This window comes from Amblyomma americanum, chromosome 1 (assembly GCF_052857255.1).
Source record: "Amblyomma americanum isolate KBUSLIRL-KWMA chromosome 1, ASM5285725v1, whole genome shotgun sequence".
NCBI classification, from domain to species: domain Eukaryota; kingdom Metazoa; phylum Arthropoda; class Arachnida; order Ixodida; family Ixodidae; genus Amblyomma; species Amblyomma americanum.
In genome coordinates, this window is record NC_135497.1 from 328,101,313 (window position 1) to 328,128,982 (window position 27,670).

At 46.6% G+C, this 27,670-nt stretch overlaps 1 long non-coding RNA gene across 3 annotated transcripts; it reads left to right on the top strand.

Moving 5' to 3' along the window:
* LOC144115480 (uncharacterized) lies at positions 1 to 27,414 on the top strand. 3 transcript variants are annotated; one of them, XR_013311408.1, is made up of 6 exons: positions 1 to 497; positions 10,026 to 10,211; positions 12,864 to 13,132; positions 16,889 to 17,074; positions 21,224 to 23,321; positions 26,876 to 27,414. It is a non-coding gene; the product is annotated as an uncharacterized LOC144115480 (long non-coding RNA). The 3 variants fall into 3 exon arrangements; XR_013311406.1 differs by lacking the exons at positions 1 to 497; positions 10,026 to 10,211 and adding an exon at positions 10,972 to 11,103 and having other exon boundaries at positions 21,224 to 27,414; XR_013311407.1 differs by lacking the exons at positions 12,864 to 13,132; positions 16,889 to 17,074 and having other exon boundaries at positions 21,224 to 27,414.
* Positions 27,415 to 27,670: the final 256 nt, after the last annotated feature.

Sequence of the window (27,670 nt, forward strand, 5' to 3'; positions counted from 1 at the left end):
ACCAATCTCAAATGAAAAGACAGATACACAAAACAGATTGACGAAAATGACAATTCCTGAGCACAGGTCTACAGTGGCACAAGACCAGCTGCGCACGTTTTTCTATTCTCATCAAGGAAACGTAGTACTTTATCAGACAGAGCTATTGAGGCAGCGCTTACGCATTCATCTTTGAATTTATGGATTTCATGAGCTTCAATGATTTGACGAGTGATTTTGCCTGTACAAAGAATGGCTCTTCCTGAGAGCACACAGCGGCACATCTTCAGCTCATGGTGCACTTGAATGGCGGCGCTGGACCTCAGACGGCAGACAGGACTACGGAATTCTTATGGCAGTGCGCGCTGCCGCAGCTTCGAGCCATCACTAAGAAGATGCACAGTCCGGTCCACACCTATGGTGAAGTGTCCTTGCCGGAACAAGTACAAGGCGTCCTTAGACGAGGACCAAAGTTCGCCGTGGAACCCAGGCAATCGGCATCGGAACTTCTTGCGATGGTGAGACAAGTTTCCAGCCTAGCAGTGGCTCCTGAAGTGGACCGATGTGTTTCAGATGGAGTGTACATTTTGGCAAAGTGTAGACCTACCAGGTGTAGAATTCCAATCAAATTCACCGTTTCGTTTTTAAAGAACAACTCGCTCACCCTATTACAGGCTGGTAAAGAGGGAGGTTTTGCTGTGATGCCAAAAGCGCTCTACTTATCGAAAGCAGAAAATGCTATCAGTTCGACTTTCCGGCAGAGAAGCGATGTCACTCTAAGTAAAGTGAAAGCCCAAGCACAGAAAATGTGTGCACAAATGAATTTGGAATCCCTAGCCAAGTGTATAGAGAAAAGCAAGGGGTCCTGCTTAAAGATATTCTCCACAGCCAAAACTCACAAGCTGGACTGCCCACTTCGAGCAATAGTCTCCGAGGATTGCACATGGCAAAAGTCTGTCGCGTTATTTATTGCAAGAGAAGCTGAACCTCTTAACCATTGACGACCCTTTTCAGGTGAAGAGTTCTAACCAAGTAATCGCTTTCTTGCAACAAAACCCAGCGAAAGGCTTTTCGGCCTGCTCTATCGATATAAAAGATTTATATTATTCCCTTCCGCAAAAGAAACTGCTGGCAAGCGTTGAAGAATGCATTGATTCCTTTGGTGTGGTAGCTTTCCAGAGTTCTGCAGGCATCAGCAATAGCAACTTCTTGGAACTCTTTACTTTTTACTTTAACTCGACATTTTCCACCTGGAATGAATCTGTTTACCTCCAGAGCAATGGCGTCGGCATTGGTTCATGCATAGCTCCGATACTGAGCGACATTTATCTCGCGCACCATGACAAGCTCCTTGATAGTCAACTCGACGAAAGCGTGGCTCGTGTCTTTAGGTTTGTAGATGATTTTTTAGTTTTGATGACATGTGCAGTTACTGACGCAGGGGCCTCGGTCTCGAAAGTTTTATCAATTTTTCACACCTGTCTTGACCCTCTTGTTTTGACGCATGAAACGCCTTCTGAAGGAAAGTTACGTTTTTTAGATCTTGCCATGTTCCTCAAGAATAGCCATGTGTGCTGGCGTTACGAGCCACGATGCCAGAAGCCCCTCACGCCTTTCGCTTCTGCACATTCTAAGCTTGTAAAGCGCGGCATCGCAAAGTTGTGTTTAAGAAATGCCCTAGAAAAATCATGCCATCATGCGATGCAAGACAGCTATCAAAATCAGGTGGTACGCTTACAAGCAGCAGGATACCCTTCCGACCTTCTGATTGCAATATCAGAGAGCCTGCTAAGAGATAAGCTCTCCAAACTCTGCCATATTGTAAACAGCAGCAATGAAAGGACGGTTGGCTGTAATAAGAAACACCGAAAAGGTTTTGTACCATGTAGTAGCAATGTTGTGTACAGGTTTCTGCTTACATGTGACAAGCACTACACGGGGCAAACTGGTCGTTGCCTCAACGACCGGCTGCGGGAACACAACAACAACGTGAGCGGCACCGCTTCCCGTCACCTTGGCATTCATTGCAGAAACTGCACACAGGAAAGAAAAAAGAACAAAAAACCACCGTGTTATTCTGTTTTCACTCAGTGTCGAGTGCTGTCAGATAATAGAACAAAAATCACTCGTGAAATCATTGAAGCTCATGAAATCCATAAATTCAAAGATGAATGCGTAAGCGTTGCCTCAATAGCTCTGTCTGATAAAGAACTACGTTTCCTTGATGAGAATAGAAAAACGTGCGCAGCTGGTCTTGTGCTACTGTAGACCTGTGCTCAGGAATTGTCATTTTCGTCAATCTGTTTTGTGTATCTGTCTTTTCATTTGTGATTGGTTGCCACTGTAAGCAGTGAAAACCACCTCAATAAACTAGTTGTAAGTTCAGCGCCGTGTCTGTGCACTTGTCCCGTCCTTTGTCCCCTGCGCTGCTGAAAAAACCATGTCACACCAACTTGCCCAAGCTTCTACAGTATCAGCGTCAGCGGTAGATCGTGGCTGCTCGACGAGAAAAATAAAAATTTGCGTCGTATTGAATTTGTGCGCTAGAGCGTTAAATGCTTTTCATGTATTTCTATCTTCCCCCACATTCAGTGAACATTTCGATGCGTACTTGCTTCGTCATGGCTAGCAAGGTGCAAAGCAGGCGCGCTGTTTGCAAATGTGACAGGTCGCCCACCTTTCGATGTAAGCGCTTTTAAAGGAAAAAGGGTCGATGCAAGAAGCAGAGCCGGGGGACGCGGAGGCAAGTTGTGAGTGGCTCACTGCTTCTGTATGCTTCTAACAATGAGTTAGCTGTATCGAGAAGCAGGAGATGGCTGAAAAGAATGCACCACACAAGTAAGTTGTTTTTATCAAAGGCAGTGCCCGTATTGCAGTTTGCCGTTGCTGTCTTGTGTCTGTATGGATGTCGTCATACTCATGTCGGACATTTATAAGAATTGACGTTCCACTCCAACCTGCGTATAACCACAAAAACCGATGCATGGGCTTGTATTAAAGGAATGCAGCTGCAGGTGTCCTTTGCCTGCTGACAGCGTGAAGGTTGAGGAGCCTCAGTTGTTTATTCGTTCTCAGCGAAGACAAAACAGCATGCCTGAAGAATTATTAAGCGAATAGTTAAAGCAAGTATTGTATTCTTTAGTGCGACAGGGAAGCAGTCCATAGAAAAAGCAGCTAGATGAAAATTTGGAAGCACCCACCATATGGCTTAGTGGCTTTGGCGTTCGGCTGCTGATCTCAGGGTCGCGGGTTCGATCCCGATCCTGCTGCAGTGGAGTATTTCGACGATGGCAAAACATAAAAACAATGGTGTGCTGTGTGACGTCAATGCACGTTGAAGAACCCCATGCGGTCTAAATTAATCTGGAGCCGTCCACTGTGGTTTTCTTCATAGCCCATGTGTTGCTTCAGGATGTTAAACCTGGGATACCACTTCCAAAGTTTGAATCCTGATACCTTGGTTATATAAAGTCTTAATTTGCAGTGCAAGAAATGTTAGCGCTGGTTTACTATTGCCGCCAATATTTGCAGTGTTTGTTCGTTTTTCAAATCTGCCGCGACACCACCTTATCGCTTTGTTTGCGACGCAAGACGCGACTAGATTTATGTCGATTGATCGCAGCCAGGCAAAGCTGATTCTACGTTGTTCCGGAATGTTCTAGTAACCTTGCGCCCTTTATCTCGAATGTTCGCTATCAGCTTTAAATTGAGCACGGCCGACTGCGGCGGGCATTCTGTTCGACGACCGCCGAGCACGCTTGTCGCTTCACCGCCGCTGAGTGATTCAGTCCATTTTGGGTGCAAGTCAGCCCAATAAACAGTTCTTTTAGAAGATCCTTTCGTCCGTCTTCATCGCTGCTTCGACTGCCGTCACCACTACGTGACATCTGGTGGAGGTGCTGGGTAACTTCCATGTTCCGGACGCCCCCTTCAAGTCGTGAACCCAGCCCTAAGCGCTTCACACCCGAGGACGAACCAGCAGCTCAGCGAGCCAGCCGACGTCTCCAGGGAGAGGAGCCTGAGTTCGGGAAACTGCCGGACCGCACCAGACAGCAAAAAGACGCTGCTACCAGCACCGCAACCTCGCCAAAGATGTCGACACCGATCATACTGCAGCAGCCGCGGGTGCCGCCAACTTTCAATGGATCCCTAGGCGAAGACCCTGAAGAATGGTTGGACCAATTTGAGCGCGTTGCGTCATTCAACAAGTGGGATGATGCGGCAAAGATTGGACACGTTTTTTTCTCATTGGATGGCTCCGCACGCACGTGGTACGAAAACTACGAGTCGTCCCTTACGACATGGGAGCTATTCAAGAGAGAACTATTGAAGGTATTCACCAGTGTCGTGAGGAAAGAAAGAGCCGAACGACTCCTCGAGTCCAGGATCCAGCTTCCGAATGAGCCCGTCCGCAGTTACGTCGAGGAGATGAAGCGCCTATTTCGCCGCGCCGATCCTGGGATGACCGAGGAAAAGAAAGTTCAGTTTTTAATGCGCGGCGTAAAAGAACAACTCTTTGCAAGCCTCGTCCGCCAGCCGTGAAAAACAGTCGAGGAGTTTATGCAAGAAGCCTGCACGATTGAGAATACCCTTGACGTTCGAGCTCGGCAGTACAATCGCCCTTCCTCTGCCTGTGCAATCCGTTCGGACACGCCGGCCACCACCAGCGACAGCTTGCGGGAAGTTATCCGCGAAATCGTCCGAGAGGAGCAACGCCGATTACTGCCATCTTCCCCACAGCCACAAGCAGCGACTCTGATGGATGTGGTACGGGAAGAAGTGCAACAGGCACTTGGCACCCCGACGGCCACAGAACCCCAGGCCATGACCTACGCCGCTGCAGTAAGTACTGCTCAGCCCCAGCGACAACCCCCACGTCCTCCCCGAGATGAGCCAATCGTTCCACAACGCCGCCTCCCAGCCCCCGCCCGCCCAGCCTATGACCGACGCTCAAGCCCCAGGAAATGCGACGCCTGGAGGACTTCCGACAACCGGCCGTTGTGCTTCCATTGCGGTGAGGCTGGCCATATTCTTCGTCACTGCCCGTACCGACGTATCGGTCTTCGAGGATTTGCCGTTAACGCCCCACGACCACGCTTCGGACAACATCCGCACCAAATCGACGAGTACCTGCGTCGAGAAGAGTACACGCCGAACCGCTTTTCGCGCCCACCATCGCCGTCAACCTCGCGCTTTGCGTCGCCACGCCGCAGCTACGCAGCCGCGGTACGAGGAAGGTCGCCCAGCCCCCGTAGGGGAAACTAAAGGCAGCAACCTCTGGAGGTGAGGTTGCTCACGAGCTAAATGTCGAAGATCCTCCACCGACCACGCCCCATGAAGACGCTGCACCCGCGACGCCGCATGAAGAACCGACACTCGCTGCACCGACGCCGCACACAATGAGAACCTCGACCACGACGCAAGCTACCTTGAAATCGACGCCGCCACCCAGAGGAGCTTCGACCACACGCCCAACCCGTGACTCGCATACGCGACGAAGCCATGACCCGACGCCGAGAGCGACATGCAATGCAAGAGCCAGGACCTCCGACCTAGAAGTGACTATCGACGGCCGGAAAGTTACCTCTCTAGTCGACATAGGAGCCGATTACTCGGTGATGAATGGAACATTCGCTGCGCAGCTCAGAAAAGTCACAACGGCTTGGGACGGCCCACAAATTCGCACCGCTGGGGGCCACCTCATTACGCCACCAGGACGATGCACAGCGCGAGTGACTGTCAAAGGACATACCTATCCTGCGACCTTTGTTGTGCTACCGCAATGCTCCCGCGAAGTGATCTTGGGTATGGATTTCCTTAATGAGCATCAGGCGATCATCGACCTGCGATCCAAGCTGATCACGCTTTCGACGGACGAAGCCATCGCTTCGATGAAAACTCGGGAAAATCACGTTGCCCTAAGTGTCCTGGAGGAAGAAGTGAGCGTCCCACCCCGTTCAAGCGTTATCGTGACCGTAGGCGCCACGAAAGCCATAAACACTGAAGCCATCATCGAGGGGAACATGCAGTTGCTACTAGACCGAGGAATCAGCATCGCAAGAGGCATCGCACATTTCCGCAATGGCCAGGCCGAAGTACTGCTGACTAACTTCAGCGAAGAATACCGGCATATTAACAGAGGAACGACGATTGCTTTCTACGACGAAATATCTGACGTACGAGATTCCTTCGCCCTCTCCGACCCCTCTGCAGAAGAACCGCCTGACCAAGAGAACTCGCCCACTTTCGACATCAACCCAGCCCTGCACCGGAACAGACAAGACCAGATCCGCAATCTGCTTCAAAACTACAGTGAGTGCTTTTCGACATCGCCGAAGGTGCGACAGACGCCAATTGCCAAGCATCGCATTATAACGGATCAACACGTCCGACCTCTCCGTCAAAGCCCCTACCGTGTGTCTCCGCGAGAACGACAAGCCATCCGGGACCAAGTCGAAGAAATGCTTCGCGACGACGTCATCCAGCCTTCAAACAGCCCATGGGCGGCACCGGTTGTTCTAGTGAGAAAGAAAGACGGCGCACTTCGATTCTGCGTGGATTACCGCCGCTTGAACAACATAACAAAGAAGGACGTCTACCCCCTCCCCCGCATCGACGACACACTGGACCGCCTCTGCAATGCCAAATATTTCTCATCGATGGACCTCAAGAGCGGCTACTGGCAAATTGAGGTCGACGAAAGAGATCGCGAGAAGACGGCATTCATAACTCCGGATGGGCTGTTTGAGTTCAAGGTGATGCCATTTGGTCTCTGTTCCGCACCAGCGACGTTTCAGCGGGTAATGGATACAGTGCTGGCAGGCCTGAAGTGGCAGATTTGTCTGGTATATTTAGATGACGTCGTTGTCATCGCCTCGAACTTTGAAGAGCACCTCAAAAGACTTCGAACAGTACTAGACGCAATCAAGTCGTCTGGCCTAACCTTGAAAGCAGAGAAATGCCACTTTGCCTACGAAGAGCTGCTGTTTCTAGGCCACATCGTTAGCAAGGAAGGAGTACGCCCAGACCCGCAGAAAACAGCCGCTATTGAACAGTTTCAACCGCCGGCCGATAAGAAAGCAGTGCGCAGATTTCTCGGACTATGCGCATATTACCGACGATTTGTGAAAAACTTTTCGCGCATCGCCGAGCCCCTGACCCAACTGACGAAGGCAGACGTGCCGTTTAAATGGGAAGCGCCGCAAGCAGAAGCCTTCAAGGAACTTCAGCGTCGTTTACAGTCCCCACCGATCCTTGCGCATTTTGATGAAAACGCCGATACTGAAGTTCATACCGACGCAAGCAGCGTGGGACTAGGCGCCGTTCTCGTTCAAAAAAGTGACGGGCTGGAGAAGGTCATCGCATACGCTAGCCGTTCCTTTTCTAAGGCCGAGGCTAACTATTTGACCACTGAGAAGGAGTGCCTTGCCATCATCTGGGCTACGTCAAAATTCCGCCCCTACCTCTACGGACGGCCGTTCAAGGTGGTCAGCGACCACCACGCGCTCTGCTGGCTTGCCATTTTGAAGGATCCCTCTGGCCGACTCGCTCGATGGAGTCTGCGTCTCCAGGAGTTTGACGTCACCGTCGTTTACAAGTCCGGACGCAAGCACACTGACGCCGATTGCCTCTCACGAACCCCTGTAGATGCACCGCCGCTGGACGACGATGAGGACGCCTTCCTGGGACCCATCAGCGCAAGCTCTTTTGCTCAGCAGCAACGCTCGGACCCCAACCTAAAAGGCCTCATCGAGTACCTGGAAGGCAAGGTTCCTTCACCCCCCGCTTCATTCAAGCGAGGACTGTCTTCTTTCTGTGTGCAGAATGAGGTCCTTGTGAAGAAGAACTTTACAGCGAACAAAGCAGCCTACCTCCTTGTTGTACCTACTTGTCTCCGCGAAGAAGTTCTACAGGCTTCACACGACGAGCCGACAGCTGGACATCTAGGGTTTACTCGCACCCTCCGCCGCATTCAAGACAAGTATTACTGGCCCTGACTGTCTGCCGATGTCGCACACTATGTGAAAACATGCCGAGATTGTCAGCGACGAAAGACTCCTCCCACACGACCAGCAGGATTTCTGAACCCCATTGAACCTCCCTCAAGACCCTTTCAGCAGATTGGCATGGACTTGCTTGGCCCTTTTCCAACGTCAACATCTGGAAATAAGTGGATCATCATAGCCTGACCCGCTACGCCGAGGCGAAAGCCCTACCGAACGGAACAGCAGCAGAAGTGGCCAAATTTTTCGTGGAGTGCATTCTTCTTCGACACGGCGCCCCCGATGTGCTCATCACGGACAGAGGAACAGCATTTACGGCGGAACTCACGCAAGCCATCCTGCGCTACAGCCAAACCAGCCTCCGGAGGACAACTGCATACCATCCGCAGACCAACGGACTGACCGAGCGCCTGAACAAAACCATCGCCGATATGCTCGCTATGTATGTCGATGCCGAACATAAAACCTGGGATGTCATCCTGCCTTACGTCGTCTTCGCCTATAACACCGCAGTGCAGGAGACCACCCAGATGACACCTTTTAGGCTCGTCCATGGCAGGGATGCCACGACCACGCTAGACGCCATGCTGCCCAACGTTACAGAAGAAGAGAACGTCGACGTTGCCGCCTACCTTCAACGCGCAGAAGAAGCTCGAAGGCTTGCCCGATTACGGATCAAAGATCAGCAGCGGTCCGACGCCAGACGCTACAACCTACGAAGACGCAACGCGGAATACAAGCCAGGAGATAAAGTCTGGGTGTGGACGCCCATTCGCCGCCGTGGATTGAGTGAAAAGCTTTTGCGCCGCTATTTCGGCCCGTACAAGGTTCTTCATCGGCTGGGTGAACTGGATTATGAAGTCATCCCTGACGCAATGACTGCATCCCAGCGACGCCGCGTACGACCAGAAGTTGTCCATGTAGTCCGTCTGAAGCCGTATTATGCGCGCTAAAGGCCGCTGCATTTCCATGCTCTATTTTCGCAAGATCCGTTTTTTTCCCTTACTAGTCGCATTATTTGTTTTAATGCATCGGGTCGATGCTTCTTTGAGAGGGGAGTAATGCCGCCAGTATTTGCAGTGTTTGTTCGTTTTTCAAATCTGCCGCGACACCACCTTATTGCTTTGTTTGCGACGCAAGACGCGACTAGATTTATCTCGATTGATCGCAGCCAGGCAAAGCTCATTCTACGTTGTTCCGGAATGTTATAGTAACTTTGCGCCCTTTATCTCGAATGCTCGCTATCAGCTTTAAATTGAGCACGGCCGACTGCGGCGGGCATTCTGTTCGACAACTGTCGAGCACGCTTGGCGCTTCGCCGCCGCCGAGTGATTCAGTCCATTTTGGGTGCAAGTCAGCCCAATAAACAGTTCTTTTAGAAGATCCTTTCGTCCGTCTTCATCGCTGCTTCGACTGCCGTCACCACTACGTGACACTATTGTGATGCATCCCAGAGCCGATGTGCTACATAGTTATGTTTTGTGAAACTCGTATGTGTTAATGAATATGAGGGCCGCTGGCAGAGTTTGCTCTGAATTTTTCATCATTATTCATGGCGTGGTGTGCACAATTCCTCCACTTTTCTGCTGAAACCGTTGGTGTCTTGTTTATGACCAGAGCTTCAACCAAAGGAAGCCATAAATCTTTATGCTCATTCTTGGTATCATTATTAACTTGTACCCAGAGAAAGTCCATAGGTTAAAGCTAAGGTGGGAGCCAGAGCTTGACGTTGCCAGCCCTCGCCACAGCGACACCTACATGGTATTTGACAACACACAGTTTGGGCAGCTTCATGATTTATGGGAGCCACATTGTTGGCATCATGGCGTTCCATTAGTGTTCTCTCTGTCAGCTACTGCTGAACTGCTTCTTTGTGTAAAACTGTTGTCGGCATTGCTTCGTCCAGATGTGAATGGCACAACTGCTTGTGTTTTGCTACGATGTTTCTCTTGTCTGCCTCTGGAGCACATGAGTGCAAACATCTCAAAATGATTGCCACCCGTATCTTCATAGCAGTCTTCACCCTTTTCGTTTTTTCTGCAGGAAACATACAGGCGGCCGTTGATGGGCCTTTCTCACTGCTGATGTGCATCACAATGATGCGGTGGCCCTTCCCTGGCAGCCTGCTCCAGGCCATGGTTGTCCTGATCTTGGCACAAGCAGCACACGCTCGCTGTTCTGTCCTTCCACCAATACTGCGCTTGCTGCCGTTGCACATATCTCATCCAGGTAAATAATCTGGGAACCTACCATCTTGTACCTTAGGTAGCTTTCCTGCCTTGCGAAAGTGTCTTCTCTTTCAGTGGGCAGTTAGTGTAATTTTATTGTGCGTTTTCTTCTGTCAAACGATGCGTTACGCATTAGAATACATGAGTTACCGGGTGATATTTTCCTACAACCGCTAAATAATTTGATTGAATTTCTTCTCTCGTGCTCTTTCGGTTTAGTTGACTGAACGACGACTGTGACGCGAAGTTGATGTTTTGTTCCCGTGATCTACTAGAAAAACTGTAATATAATCGCTGATATGTAGATTTAATTCACCATTACATTTAATCCAGCATCTTCCAAGACATGGAATGACAAGCCTGTTAGTGATTATATTAAAGTTTTTCCAGTTCATCACGTGGCCAAAACATCAACTTGACGTCACAGTCGTCCTTCGGTCGATGAAACCGAAACACCGTGAAGAAAAAATTCAATTATAAATTATTTAGCGTTCGTACACAAATACCACAGGGTTCTTCATGTATACGAATGTCTGAAATATCGTTTGAAAGAAGAAAACATGCAAGAAAAAATTTGGTGTCTATAGTCCTTTAAAGGGGTGCAGGCACAAACTTTTTAAGCACAGTGAACGGCATGAGAGTGAGAGAGAGAGAAAGACTTTATTTTGCAGAGGAATTCGGGCCTCCCAGGACTCCTGGGTCCCCGCACGACCACACCACACTCAAACGTTCATGGCTAAAAGGTCCATGACGCTGGCCGCACAGGTGGCAACGATCTTCTGTCGCGCCTGATCTGTGGAGCGTAGTGAGGTCTCCCAGTCCTCCCATGTTTGGAGTGGCTCCGGCCTGCTGGGTGGAGGGGAAGCCGGACAGATCCCGAAGATATCAGTCAGGTTTGCCTTTTGAGCATTGCACACAGGGCAGGAAGGTGGTATGGGTCGGTAGTGGGAGAGGAGAGAGGGGTTAGTTACCGTACGATTTCTTTCATGGGCGTAAGAAGTTGCCATCTTGCAAGTGTCTGGCGCAGGCTTTGAGTGGAACATAAGTTATGGTTGTTTTTAATGCTGTCCGATGAGCCTCTCGCCATTTCCACCCACATCGGGCTGCCTCCGCGGCTCAGTGGTTATGGCGCTTGACTGCTGACCTGAAAGACGCGAGTTCGATCCCGGTCGCGGTGGTCGAATTTCGATGGAGGTGAAATTCTAGAGGCCCGTGTACCATTCGACGTCAGTGCACATTAAAGAACCCCAGGTGGTGGAAATTTTGCGGAGCCCTTCACTACAACCTCCCTCATAGCCTGAGTCGCTTTCGGACGTTTAACCCCCATAAACGAAACTATTTCCACCCACATCGAGTGATGTCATGGTGCACTTGCTTTAATTATTGTGACGTCGCTGAACTCAGGTGTTGTTCACTTCAGCGCTGGCGCTGACTGAGACCAAAGGCTTTGTGTACAAAATGGCTTGTAATTAATTATTCACACTGTGCACTGGTGTTTTGCTCTTATTTTCATGATTGCTAGGCCCGTAGGCCTCTTTGAAGGCAAATAAACTGACACCGAAAAACTTTGTGTCTGGACCCCTTTAAAGCATATGCCATGCAGTTACCATCTAACATAGTGCTGGGAAAAGTTGTGCATCCATGACCTCAATGCCAGCTTTGGGAAGTTGTCATACAGGGTGCTACGCCGCTAATCTCCACTTCCTGGCCATTCTGTGCTGGGTGTCGACCACTTCCACCTGCTTACTCTTGCCTCTCCTTCTTTCCATTAAACGCTGTCCATGCACTAACACCAAGCATTTTGCTGACAAATGCACATGTTTTATTCACAGTATGTCCCAAGTCTCTATCTTGCCAGAACTGTAGCAATTAAAGATTGTTTCTCATTGCATTACGAGAAAAAAAACTCCACTTGTTTGCTTCTTAGTCAAGTCCCTTAGGTGTACGGCAGACATGTTCAACAAGGAAGATTGTCACCATGCTGGGATCTATGATGAAATATCAAACGCATTTTACATAGCACCTACTTTGACACAGACGCATGAAAACTATAGCCCATGCTCATTGCATTAGCTGCGCCGCCTGTTGGCCAGGCCGCGAAGCGTGAGCGGGTCGTGTCTGCTGCTCTCCCTGTCCGTTTCAGCGCGCTGTTGTGATATGCTTGTGTTTTGATATTACATAGTGTGGAGTATTGATATTTAAATGTAAGTCTTCAGTGACGTAAAGGGTCTTACTTCTGCGTAGCTGGCTGCTCGAAAACTTTTAAAATTTTCCAGGAACATGTCCTTGTGTCCCCTCCGTGCCTTCGCTCGTCAGCGGTTTTTTCAGCAGCACAGGGGACAAAGGACGTGACAAGTGCACAGACACGGCGCTCAACTTACAACAGGTTTATTGAGGTGATTTTCACTACTTAAACACAGTGGCAACCAATCTCAAATGAAAAGACAGATACACAAAACAGATTGACGAAAATGACAATTCCTGAGCACAGGTCTACAGTGGCACAAGACCAGCTGCGCACGTTTTTCTATTCTCATCAAGGAAACGTAGTACTTTATCAGACAGAGCTATTGAGGCAGCGCTTACGTATTCATCTTTGAATTTATGGATTTCATGAGCTTCAATGATTTGACGAGTGATTTTGCCTCTACAGAGAATGGCTCTTCCTGAGAGTACACAGCGGCACATCTTCAGCTCATGGTGCACTTGAATGGCGGCGGTGGACCTCAGACGGCAGACAGGACTACGGAATTCTTAAGGCAGTGCGCGCTGCCGCAGCTTCGAGCCATCACTAAGAAGATGCACAGTCCGGTCCACACCTATGGTGAAGTGTCCTTGCCGGAACAAGTACAAGGCGTCCTTAGACGAGGACCAAAGTTCGCCGTGGAACCCAGGCAATCGGCATCTGAACTTCTTGCGATGGTGAGACAAGTTTCCAGCCTAGCAGTGGCTCCTGAAGTGGACCGATGTGTTTCAGATGGAGTGTACATTTTGGCAAAGTGTAGACCTACCAGGTGTAGAATTCCAATCAAATTCACCGTTTCGTTTTTAAAGAACAACTCGCTGACCCTATTACAGGCTGGTAAAGAGGGAGGTTTTGCTGTGATGCTAAAAGCGCTCTACTTATCGAAAGCAGAAAATGCTATCAGTTCGACTTTCCGGCAGAGAAGCGATGTCACTCTAAGTAAAGTGAAAGCCCGATCACGGAAAATGTGTGCACAAATGAATTTGGAATCCCTAGCCAAGTGTATAGAGAAAAGCAAGGGGTCCTGCTTAAAGATATTCTTCACAGCCAAAACTCACAAGCTGGACTGCCCACTTCGAGCAATAGTCTCCGAGGATGGCACATGGCAAAAGTCTGTCGCGTTATTTTTTGCAAGACAAGCTGAACCTCTTAACCATTGACGACCCTTTTCAGGTGAAGAGTTCTAACCAAGTAATCGCTTCCTTGCAACAAAACCCAGGGAAAGGCTTTTCGGCCTGCTCTATCGATATAAAAGATTTATATTATTCCCTTCCGCAAAAGAAACTGCTGGAAAGCGTTGAAGAATGCAATTGATTCCTTTGGTGTGGTAGCTTTCCAGAATTCTGCAGGCATCAGCAATAGCAACTTCTTGGAACTCCTTACTTTTTACCTTAACTCCACATTTTTCACCTGGAATGAATCTGTTTACCTCCAGAGCAATGGCGTCTGCATTGGTTCATGCATAGCTCCGATACTGGGCGACATTTATCTCGCGCACCATGACAAGCTCCTTGATAGTCAACTCGACGAAAGCGTGGCTCGTGTTTTTAGGTTTGTAGATGATTTTTTAGTTTTGATGACATGTGCAGTTACTGACGCAGGGGCCTCGGTCTCGAAAGTTTTATCAATTTTTCACACCTGTCTTGACCCTCTTGTTTTGACGCATGAAACGCCTTCTGAAGGAAAGTTACGTTTTTTAGATCTTGCCATGTTCTTCAAGAATAGCCATGTGTGCTGGCGTTACGAGCCACGATGCCAGAAGCCCCTCACGCCTTTCGCTTCTGTACATTCTAAGCTTGTAAAGCGCGGCATCGCAAAGTTGTGTTTAAGAAATGCCCTAGAAAAATCATGCCATCATGCGATGCAAGACAGCTATCAAAATCAGGTGGTACGCTTACAAGCAGCAGGAAACCCTTCCGACCTTCTGATTGCAATATCAGAGAGCCTGCTAAGAGAAATCATTAATTCAGGCCGCAGAGATTCCACTGAAAGGCCCAAGGAAGAAAAAAGAAAGTATGTGGTTATTCCTTATCTACACCGCATTTCACATAATCTGAAAAGGGTGGGAGCGCGTGCCGATGTAAACGTTGTTTTTTCCGCGCCCGATAAGCTCTCCAAACTCTGCCATATTGTAAACAGCAGCAATGAAAGGACGGTTGGCTGCGATAAGAAACACCGAAAAGGTTTTGTACCATGTAGTAGCAATGTTGTGTACAGGTTTCCGCTTACATGTGACAAGCACTACACGGGGCAAACTGGTCGTTGCCTCAACGACCGGCTGCGGGAACACAACAACAACGTGAGCAGCACCGCTTCCCGTCACCTTGGCATTCATTGCAGAAACTGCACACAGGAAAGAAAAAAGAACAAAAAACCGCCGTGTTATCCTGTTTTCACTCAGTGTCGAGTGCTGTCAGATAATAGAACAAAAATCACTCGTGAAATCATTGAAGCTCATGAAATCCATAAATTCAAAGATGAATGCGTAAGCGTTGCCTCAATAGCTCTGTCTGATAAAGAACTACGTTTCCTTGATGAGAATAGAAAAACGTGCGCAGCTGGTCTTGTGCCACTGTAGACCTGTGCTCAGGAATTGTCATTTTTGTCAATCTGTTTTGTGTATCTGTCTTTTCATTTGAGATTGGTTGCCACTGTACTTAAGTAGTGAAAATCACCTCAATAAACCGGATGTAAGTTCAGCGCCGTGTCTGTGCACTTGTCCCGTCCTTTGTCCCCTGCGCTGCTGAAAAAACCATGTCACACCAACTTGCCCAAGCTTCTACAGTATCGGCGTCAGTGGTAGATCGTGGCTGCTCGACGAGAAAAATAAAAATTTGCGTCGTATTGAATTTGTGCGCTAGAGCGTTAAATGCTTTTCTTGTATTTCTATCTTCCCCCACATTCAGTGAACATTTCGATGCGTACTTGCTTCGTCATGGCTAGCAAGGTGCAAAACAGGCGCGCTGTTTGCAAATGTGACAGGTCGCCCACCTTTCGATGTAAGCGCTTTTAAAGGAAAAAGGGTCGATGCAAGAAGCAGAGCCGGGGGACGCGGAGGCAAGTTGTGAGTGGCTCACTGCTTCTGTATGCTTCTAACAATGAGTTAGCTGTATCGAGAAGCAGGAGATGGCTGAAAAGAATGCACCACACAAGTAAGTTGTTTTTATCAAAGGCAGTGCCCGTATTGCAGTTTCCCGTTGCTGCCTTGTGTCTGTATGGATGTCGTCATACTCATGTCGGACATTTATAAGAATTGACGTTCCACTCCAACCTGCGTATAAGCACAAAAACTGATGCATGTGCTTGTATTAAAGGAATGCAGCTGCAGGTGTCCTTTGCCTGCTGACAGTGTGAAGGTTGAGGAGCCTCAGTTGTTTATTCGTTCTCAGCAAAGACAAAACAGCATGCCTAAAGAATTATTAAGCGAATAGTTAAAGCAAGTATTGTATTCTTTAGTGAGACAGGAAAGCAGTCCATAGAAAAAGCAGCTAGATGAAAATTTGGAAGCACCCGCCATATGATTTAGTGGCTTTGGCGTTCGGCTGCTGATCTCAGGGTCGCGGGTTTGAGCCCGATCCTGCTGCAGTGGCAGTATTTCGACGGTGGCAAAACATAAAAACAATGGTGTGCTGTGCGACGTCAATGCACGTTGAAGAACCCCATACGGTCTAAATTAATCCGGAGCCGTCCACTGTGGTGTTCTTCATAGCCCATGTGTTCCTTCAGGAAGTTAAACCTGGCATATCAGTTCCAAAGTTTGGAAGCCTGATAACTTGGTGATGTAAAGTCTTAATTTGCAGTGCAAGAGATGTTAGCGCTGGTTTACTATTGTGATGCATCCCAGAGCCGATGTGCTACATAGTTATGTTTTGTGAAACTCGTATGTGTTAATGAATATGAGGGCCGCTGGCAGAGTTTGCTCTGAATTTTTCATCATTATTCATGGCGTGGTGTGCACAATTGCTCCACTTTTCTGCTGAAACCGTTGGTGTCTTGTTTATGAGCAGAGCTTCAACCAAAGGAAGCCATAAATCTTTATGCTCATTCTTGGTATCATTATTAACTTGTACCCAGAGAAACTCCATAGGTTAAAGCCTAGGTGGGAGCCAGAGCTTGACGTTGCCAGCCCTCGCCACAGCGACACCTACATGGTATTTGACAACACACAGTTTGGGCAGCTTCATGATTTATGGGAGCCACATTGTTGGCATCATAGCGTTCCATTAGTGTTCTCTCTGTCAGCTACTGCTGAACTGCTTCTTTGTGTAAAACTGTTGTCGGCATTGCTTCGTCCAGATGTGAATGGCACAACTGCTTGTGTTTCGGTACGATGTTTCTCTTGTCTGCCTCTGGAGCACATGAGTGCAAACATCTCAAAATGGTTGCCACCCGTATCTTCATAGCAGTCTTCACCCTTTTCGTTTTTTCTGCAGGAAACATACAGGCAGCCGTTGATGGGCCTTTCTCACTGCTGATGTGCATCACAATGATGCGGTGGCCCTTCCCTGGCAGCCTGCTCCAGGCCATGGTTGTCCTGATCTTGGCACAAGCAGCACACGCTCGCTGTTCTGTCCTTACACCAACACTGCGCTTGCTGCTGTTGCACATATCTCATCCAGGTAAATAATTTTGGAACCTACCATCTTGTACCTTTGGTAGCTTTGCTGCCTTGCGAAAGTGTCTTCTCTTTCAGTGGGCAGCTAGTGTAATTTTATTGCATGGTTTCTTCTGTCAAACGATGCGTTAGACATTAGAATACATGAATTACCGTGTGGTATTTTCCTACAAGCGCTAAATAATTTGATTGAATTTCTTCTCTCGTGCTGTTTCGGTTTCATTGACTGAATGACGACTGTGACGTCAAGTTGACGGTTTGTTCGCGTGATCTACTAGAAAAACTGTAATATAATCGCTGATATGTATATTCAATTGACTACGACATTTAATCCAGCATCTTGCAAAACATGGAATGACAAGCCGGTCAGTGATTATATTAAAGTTTGTCAAGGGATGATTTATTACACACGCTCACAGAGTCCCGCGTGCCGGAGTCCCCCAATAGTCATCCGCAGTTCGCGCACCTAATGCAACGCGCACCGAGCTCACACTTGAGCCCACTTCGACCACACCACTCGGATCACTCCCGCGCTGCCCGCGCACACCTCACGCACATTCCCGCCATAGCCAACCACGCATTCCCTCTCCCTCCAGTGTTGTCAGCCGTCCCTGTGTGTCCCCTGATGGCGCCACCTGCACTGGCCCTTACAAGTTTTTCCAGTTGATCACGTGGCGAAAACATCAACTTGACGTCACAGTCGTCCTTCGGTCGACGAAACCGAAACAGCGTGAAGAAGAAATTCAATTATAAACTATTTAGCGTTCGTACACAAATACCACAGGGTGCTTCATGTATACGAATGTCTACGATATCGTTTGAAAGAAGAAAACACGCAAGAAAAAATTTGGTGTCTATCGTCCTTAAAGGGGTGCAGACACAAAATTTTAAACGCAATGAACGGCATGAGAGTGAGAGAGAGAAAGACTTTATTGTGCAGAGGAATTCGGGCCTCCCAGGACCCCTGGGTCCTCGCACGACCACACCGCACTCAAACGTTCATGGCTAAAAGGTCCATGACGCTGGCCGCACAGGTGGCGACAATCTTCTGTTGTGCCTGATCTGTGGAGCGTAGTGAGGTCTCCCAGTCCTCCCATGTTTGGAGTGGCTCCGGTCTGCTGGGTGGAGGGGAAGCCGGACAGATCCGGAGGATATCAGTCAGCTCGCTTGAGAGCGGCACGAAACGGGGGGGGGGGGCATTTCGCCTGCGATGAGGTTCGGGAAAACATACCGCTCGCTGGGCGCACAAAGGGGTCGGAGGCAGGTTATCTCGCATCGCGGCGCCAGGTTTATGCCGTCCGTTTGCTGTAACCGATCAGCAGGGCTTAATGATGCTCGTTATACGTGTGATCTTGTGCCATTGAAACAATGTATATTTTGGCGGTCGCGCAGGTCTCGTTAGTTATAAGCGAAAGTTCGTCTTAAGTGGGGCCGTTACATGTGGGCTCGACTGTAGTGACATTCAGACAAAAGAGCACTTTATGTAACACTCTCTACCCGATTTTGTTCAATTCTTTTGATGTTCCCCTCGCAAGCTTGCGTTTGATTATGTCGTCACCATCAGTTTAATTGTGTCACTCGACAGCAGAGCAATCTCTCGCGAAGAGCTGCAGTTAATCCTGCTGTATGCCAGCTCAGCTTACATTGCTCCAGCTGATGTTCCGAATCATCACTACACTTGTCCGCCCGCAGTTATTTTCTTTCTCTGGAACTCTATGGGCCATGGCTACAGATATATGGAATATTAGGTTCTTCTGAAGGTGTTCTTTATGCTCTTCTGAAAGATTTTTTTTTCAGCTTATTGCTTGATTGCCCCTTTGTCGAATCATGTATATATTCACACTTGTGGACAATCTTGCATTCGTACGTGTATTTAAAGACTGCCTCCAGATACTCTGGTTTTGTAAGGTTGTGTATACAAGGATGCTTATTTTAGTAAAGTCTCATTTACATAGAACTCTTCCTGCGTTGTGCTGTTGTTTTGCTAGCTTTCACTCCAGTCGGACGCCAGTGTAAAGCATGCTACATGAGCTGCCACAATAAAAACAAGACCGAATACGCACGTTGGGTGAGTGCCTCGACAAACAGGAAGTGTAATGCTTTAGCAGTTTGTCGCTACAACGTATATTTACCATGATCCAATCAAGCAGCAGAAAGCGCAGCTACCACGAGAGCAACTGGTGATACCAGCTCCGGGTGATCCAAGCAGCCATATTTAATTGTTTGGATTGGCTTGTTGTGGGGCTTCGAGACTGGCATCAGTGCAGTTTCAGTCGTCAGTAAAATTTAATTATAGTGTCTTAGGCTTATACAGTGTGCGAATAACTTTCTTACAACTGTCAGTTATTAACTATAGTCTTTAAAGGAGTAAAGAGTACTTTTACTTGCGAGTTGATGCAAAAGACACTTTGTTAATCTGAATGCTTTCCACTGACCAACTAGGTGCTGCTGCTGCCGCTAGCACGTTTTCTGCCCCACTGAGTCTATGGAAGTGTCACACCACTGGCTACAATGCATTGAGTGACTTATATGTTTAGTTTGAGGGGAAAAAAATTTAGCATCTCTTGCCCTGAGAGTAGTTTTTTCTGCTGAAATTTTCTTTCTTTAACTTCTTTCCTTCTAAGGTTACCAGTTTTCATTGAAACTTGTTAAAATGTGAGCAGGGCAGAGCAGAATACAGTCGAGCCCACTTATAAGGAACCTGACAGTCACGTGGATTCTGTTCGTTATATCTGATATTCGTAGTAAGTGGACTCTCCGTATAACAGCCAAAAACACTGAGGCTGACAAAGAAGCATTTGTTTCTTATAAAACCGCATTTTGCATGCCTACTGGTGCAAAGCAGAGCCTGCCGCAGCTCTTTTCAGGCTCTCTAGGGCAGTCATTTAATCCTCACTGAGACCCTTGCTCCGAACTATCAAATTTGGGGACAGGATATAACTAATTGTGATTGAAGCATCCGTGGCAGCTGGTGGCAGGTAGACCACACAAATAAGATTGCTGGCAGTAGGAGTGTGCTCGTACTTGGTGGTCAACATCTTTGTCAGAGCATGCGCCTCTGCAATTTTGTGGTCCGCAGGAGTGCAGTCATCTGAGGAAACATCTGGCCAGCTATACATAAATGAAGCGTTGTTACAAATATACATGCGTCTGATCACGTGTGTTTTCGAGCTTCATCTGTCATTGTTGGGCTCATGCAGCCAAGAAAACAGTGCAGTGCTCATGGCACACTGCTTCAGCTACATTGTCCGTTGTATGACACTGCCTGCAGCGCAAAAGATGGAGCTGACTGGCAGGCCAGGCACGTGATGCATACCATGTGACCAGCATGGCCAGCAAGCCTTTCAAAATTCTCAAATCGCTGCTGTTACTTTATCCACGACCATGATCAGTAGCTTCGCTTTCAATGATGCCCCTGTCTCGCATGCAACATGCTTCTTCCGCTTGGGGATGCTTTGTTCAGCCGATGAACATGCAGGCAATGATTGCGCTTATAGGTCATTGGCGTGGGCTTGGTCGGCAGTTACTTACCATTTCAATGCCTCCTTTTTATTGCATTTTTGGGTCGACATGTTCTTTCCCAGGCAGCGTCGTGAAGGTTGAGAGGCAATCTTTGATCTCTGCGCTTGCTGGAAGCATGACCTCTTCAACTGCGGTGGGGAGTTTACAGCACCTCCTTGTTCGCTAAAACCAAGTGGTGCAGCCAAAGTTGTTCATAGTATCTGCAATGGATTGCCATTGCCCTTGTGCATATTTTGACGGTAGCACCGCGCCCATTCGTAATAAGCAAGCGTTCGTTATATCTGCGACCGTTATAAGTGGGCTCGACTGTAATTCACCGTGAAAGCCCCTTTCTGGTTAAATATCTTTTTATGCCTTTTTATACTTGGTGGATTTGGTTCGTGATCCCTTTCATTGAGGATTGCAGGTAATTTCTTTTTTAGAAGCAGCACCCATATGCGCACGTTAAAAGAGCTCGATATTCACAGACAGAAGCGTTTTGCTGACGGAGCTTGTGAAGGCTCTTCGTATGCCCCAAAGCAGATGAGGCTTGGATGCTCTGTAGGAAAAGTGTCCACACCTTCAAAGCAGCAGTTAGACTTAGCTATAAATACATTTTTCATAGGATCTTTCCATATGTTCTTCATTGCAGAACACCTGGATTTTATTGGCCTCCTGCAAACTCTTTAACATGGAGTCAAGGTGCTCTTCCGCTGGGCAATAGCTGGCTGAGTCAACAAATTGTTTGAGGAAATGAAGGACAAGCTGCGTGCCTGTTTTCTAGGCATGGCATCTTGTATGCTGCATGGCTGACTGCTGGATATCCTTTCATCGTTAGGCAAGCTTACATTGCAACCTCCCTCTCAAGAAATTTCAAAGCATGCATATTTTGTCATACACCACATAGTGATATACTAAATAAAAGGTGTATATTTCAGAAGTTTTCTCGTCCACTGGTTGGGCCAAGGCTGCACGAGAAAGTCTGCCATACTGGGCACCATACATACGTCCTTGCACATGCACTTCATGGTGTATTGGTGGACTGTGAAATCCTGAACAAGGTTACTGTGACCATCACAGATGCTTTAAAATTCAAGTTATTCAGGTTAAACATGACCCTACTTACCCTGTTGTTCATTTTATTGTTTCACTCATTTTATTGCCTGCATGGTATTCACTCCACAACATGGGCTTCAATGGGGGATGTGCTGGGGAATTGAAAAATTTCGTAAAATCCAGGAATTCGTTACATAGAGGTTCGTTACATAGAGGTTCAACTGTATAGTGTGTACCTAGCTTATACAAGTTTGTTCTCGATGCGGTGACGATTAGCCTCTTTGTACAGGTACTGTAGTATTTCATTCATGTCAAATTGTGCAGAAGTGCGAGGTTAATTGAAACGTCATATCCGGCTGGTTTGTCATGTTGAAGGAAAACTTGAGTATAGTACTAAAATTTCATACCTTTCATAGGATAGGATACCACAGCGTGAAAGAGCAAGACAAGGCCGAAAGACATAAATGTAAGCACTGTTCGCTTCCAGTCTTATCATCGTAATTTTTCATTGTTTTTTTTTATTTGGCAGCACTAGCTGACCTAGTCATCGTCATTGCTGTTCACTTCATTTTTGCACTTTTCATAATTTTTAGGTTCAGTTCAGTTGCAGAGCGCTTTCCACACTCCTCTGTGAGTATATAGAGGTCTGATTTACCAGAAAAAAAATGTAAGAATGCGTGGAATAATGTTGACTGTGTGGGTATTTTTAATGCACTATGTTAAATTTATCCAGGTTTGCGAACCAACTCGCGGACTACACCACTGCGGCAGCCACACATCACATTTTAAGTTGGCGTGGCTCCAGGATGAGCAACTTGACCAAAAGAAATGGCAGCTTTCCACTCCTGTTACCAGGGTCATTTCAGAGGTGATGAGTCTGAAAATCAAGCCACTGCGCCACCCATAACTGACGCTGATCACACTTTGTTCAAAATCAGGAGGGCACTACCACATGACGCAATGAACGATGACATTCGCCAGTGGATGAAGAACGAAGTGGGTGATTGTACAGCTTTTGAGTCGTAATCAAGGGTGAAAAAGCCATTTATGATATAGAACCCTGAGTTGCCCTCATTTGCGTCTGCAGAGAGGCTGTTCAGCATGGCAAAGAACACCCTTTCTTCAAAGCAGGGCAAAATTTCCGATGTCCATTTTGAAGCTCAGTTGTTCTTGGAATAAAGAAATATGAAATGCTTGAGAGCTGTAACCGGAGTACTTCTTTAACACAGAGTAAGATAGACAGGAGCTCCGATTCAGGCTTGCCGCAATGCAATCAGCAGGCACGATTTTGCTACACGAATGCCCAGTGCACGTTGGGCACTCAGCTTTTAGGTTTGCATAGTACTCTTTCCTTCCGCTATCCTTCGCTCACTGTTGCGGCTCTCCATTTGCTCCATTTCGCTGTTCGCCTTGCAAAAATAACCTCATCGATGCTCCACGTTTCGACAATGCTATGAAACGAAATGCTGTTTTGATCAGTGGCTGTGCCGATGCAAGCGGTGTGCTAGAGCGGCACTGTGAAGCAGATGACAACCACGACGCACGCGTGTGCCTGCAGAATAAGAGGGAGAGAGTTTCCAGCACCAATGACCCTGGAACCGCTGGAGCTGCAGTGCAGTGGGAGTTTTCTACCAGCGCCAATGCCAAATCCAAGCACTGCTTATCAGATGGCCCATTGAAGTTTCACCAATGTGGTAAAATTCATGTCCTCTTATCAGCCAAACTGGCGCTCCTTTCTATCTTACTCTGTGATCAGAAATCAAAGGTGATTGAAAATTAATTGCTTTACTTTTATGAAGTAATTGTAACGTAATTTAATTATATTTGTGAGATTTGTGAGAAAGTAATTATTAATATAATTTTATCAAAAAATTTTGCCATGTTTGCCGCATTTGTTGAGTTCTCATTACAGGGTTTTATCAGTTAAGGTATGAGGACACCCGTGATGGAAAATGTTTATTTTAATAATAAACATTAATTAGTAATATAAATAAATAGTAAATATAAATCCTTTTGCTATTTTTAATTTTTAGGCATACCATGTTGATGTCATCAGTGAGTATAAAGCTTCAAAAAAATGTGTTTTAGTTTTTAAACATGATGTTTTAATTTGAAAAGTGCCCTAAATTTGCCTCTACGCCAACAGTGATAATTCGGAAACTAACTAATGTGCACCATATTGCTTCGAAATTTATGCAGGCCTATCTATTACCTGTCCAGTGAACTGTCTAAATAAAGAGCCTGTGATGAGTTTGCAGGCAGTTATCACAAGAAAACTAAAAGCATACACAAAAATTGGCTTTCCACAAGCATGGATGTTCAGATAACAGGTCACAAGATAAAAAATATTAGTGGATTTCGATAATCCTTGTTCATTGATACCTTGATGTGTAATAAACGGGCGTACAAAGTTTGAAAAATATTCACTGAGTGTAGCTTTATCTATGTTGGCAAAACTCAAGAAAGAACTAAACTTCATTTCTAGAAAAATAAGATTAAAACAGATAGGTTCTATAGACACAAGGATGTTGCAGGTAACAATGTAGCCTGTAAATTTTGAACACCACAAGACCGAATCATAGTTTTTTTCGTAAAAGGTAGAGGTGTGTTTTTGGCTACAAAAAGTTTAAAAATTCATACCATTTTTTAAGGCAGAGAGAAAGAAGTTCTCTCTCCCTCTTCAAAAAATGATAGTTTGCATTTTTATATTTTTGGTAACCTCAAACGCCCTTATAACTTTTGCCAAAAAAGTGCAAAATAGCATTTTTTTAGAAAACTGGCATTTCAGGAGTGTCCTCATACCTCAGGGAGAATAATGGTTATGAATTTGACTTCGAATTTGGTGCATATAGTTGCATTTTGAGTCAAAACAGGGAAGAATCTCGGAAGGTAACTTGGAAGCATGTTTTTGCTTGTTGGCTTCATTAGTAAGTCATAACATGAATAAGTTTGCTTCTTTGCGAGGAGTTTGTAGTTCTGGCGTATGCAATTCTGATTTTTGCTGGGCTTCTTGGGTATTTGAAGGTAATTTGGCTTGGGATTAGTTTTATAAAATGTCTTGCAATCAAGTATAGCCACTTTAATGCAACTTAGACCAAAGGCGAAATATTTCGTAATGCTTTATGCTTTTGGGACTCTAAAATCCACTAGGAAAGCCCTTTAATGCCAGATATTTGAACTGCCTGTATATGTTGGCAAGTTAGAGCTGCCTGTGCCCTTGGCAAGTGCAGGCGGTGCTGAGCAGATGTAATTTTCACCACAAAAACATTTAAATTCAGTAGTGGGCACCAAAAGGTAACGGCAACTTGGGAGTCAGATGAGATGCTTAAAAGGCTCTGACTTTGTAATTGTTATTACATAACTTTAAAGGAAGGCCACAGAATTACTCTCCACAACTACACAAGATATGTCTCAACAGGATGTCGTAAAGGAAGGCGGAGCTATCTGAAGAAAACATTTTTTTGCATTGTCACTTTGTTAACAGAGTACTGAACAGGTGGGTGTCCAAATGCAGTCAGTGTACCACGGGCGAAAAAAAATCGTTTTCGCTTGCATTGCCATATTAAACAACTCCACGTGGAGATCTGCCATTAATTCCAGCGAAATGTCTTGCGAGTCGGCACATGCATTCTTGGCTCTCTTCAAATCGAGCACACCATCGATGCAATGCGTCCATCTATATGCCAAGGCGACTTTTGGCAGTGACAAGGTTCCTCCTCACTTGAGCAAATATTAGTTCCGCAAAGTCCAACGCAAGGAATGTCAAGTTACAGAGGCATGGAGAGTTTCCGGCCGCTGTGCATGGCAAAAGTGCATGCACGGCGATGGCAGGCTAGTTTAAAAACACGGGACAACTTGCTCTTGGTTGTAAATGAGGGCACAGAAACTGCCAGTGGCCTTTTAGATGCACTGAAAGGAAAGCTAATTGATATCAGCATTCACGATCCCACTTCACAGTCAGCTTACCGACTTTCAGGACAGGATGCCAGTGGAAAATGGCAAAGAAAGTATACCTGATAATGAGATGCTCTTGATGGTTAGATTGTAAATCCAATGAAGTTTAGGGTTTTTCGCGGTGCCAGGCACTGTAGGAATAGTGACCTTTCCACTCTATTTCATAATACAGTTCATAGAAATGGAGCAATGAGCCCGAATTAGTTTTTTGTTAGAATGTGGTCACACTTCGTCTAAGGCACCTGCATATCAACGAGTGAAGTGGGAATGGTTACCTTTTTGAAGGATACATATTGTCAACTGACTTTTTACACTAAGGTGTTGAGATTCACATTCAAAATGTTGCTGTCCTAAATTGTATTAACAATAATTACTTTGTGGAGGAGTCAGCAGTCATATAAGAGCCTGACAAAACGATAATTAAATCAAGTAAACAATAATGCCATCAACTAAAGTTTAAAATAACATTATAACATTGATGTTAGGAAGGATACAATATTTGTTTTGCTAGCATTAGATATACTGGAAGAGAGCATACATAATTGGGACCCTATTAAACGTCTGAATGCAATAAAAATGGGGCTAATAAGCTAAGCAAGGTTCCAAATTATTTTGTGCAATTTTGTCATCGTGCTAACTAAACTTTACAGTATCATTTCATTTTGATTTACTTTTGTGTTCCGGGGTTTTCGCATCACCTTCTCTCTCTATTTAAAGGGGCATGTATTTCTTATTTATCATCACGTAGGAGGCTGTAGTTGGTCGAAAATAGCACTGCTGAATCACAACATTTACTCTTATGTCATGGTATAGTGTGTGAGGCAAAGTCCTAGCGTACGCCACTTTGTTGACGATTGCCCCGCCGACGCGCTTACCCTATACCATGGCCGCTTGATAAGCAATGCTTTGCATAAGACGGCCGTGCCTATAAAAGCCTGCTTTGAGCAACTGAATGAGCCATGCCTGTTGTTAATAGAATTTAACAAAAAAAATGCTTATGACGTTTTCCACACTGTAACGTTGGCATTTCATGTTTTTGCAACTTCTATTATGAGGCCAGTCATTCGTTTGCTATGGCAATAATCAAAACTCGAGCCTGCGATACTTATGTGTTAGGTGGCACGCATGAAGACTTTCAGCAGCTACAGTATCGACTTCATAGGCATGAAAAAATGTGGTCCTGCCTTATGTAATGACAGCAAGAAATAATTGGGCCCCTGTAGTTGAGGAGTTTTCCGTAAGCTCAGTTGTTCTGCACTAAAGTTTTCATCCCTAATAGGCTTTTATTTTTTAGGCTACGAGGAGCTCCAGGAGGCGGATCATCAGGAGCAGGAAATATTCGACTGCTTTGACCGCTTCAACGTTCCCTGTGCAGCTGTCACGCCCTTGGACACGCGGAGTCTCCTGAAGACCAACAACAGCATAGAAGTATGGCACAGCAGCCTTCAGTCGTATTGCTGCATGCACTCAAACACGAGCAGGCCTCGAAAGGGCTGCGTATGCGAATACTTGGAAAAAAAACGGCGCAGCTTTAGACACAGACAGAGGCAGATATAACGACACAGCGCTGTGTCGTTATATCTGCCTCTGTTCGTGTCTAAAGGTGTGCTGTTTTTTTCAAATATGAGCTACCAACTAGCCCGTTTGACCACCCTTGCAAGTATGCGAATATTGCCAGGTGCCAGCAAGGCGTCCTGGAAATCTGCACGCTGCTCACGTCCTGATTTGCATATGAGATGTAGCTTGCCTTGCGCCACTTGATGAGTGGGCCTAGGAACTGCAGCCCTGTTAATGTGGGCAGTAAGTGTCAACCACAGAATAAATATTTTCTACTGCTGGTTCTTTGTGCTTGTTCTGGATTGAGGTATGCCTGGGTTTCTCTGGTCCAGCTGCTGGCTCACTAACACTACAGCTGCAATTTACAATAAACAGTTGCTGGAGAAGAATAATGTGCGAGTTTGGCATGCCTCGGAGCCCATGGCATTGCTTTGGCTCATAGAAATGCATCAACAAATCCGACAGGCTATACTGTTCATGATAAAGAATTAGCACGTGTCAGCCTCTGGTACGTAGGAAGGGCAACATGAGG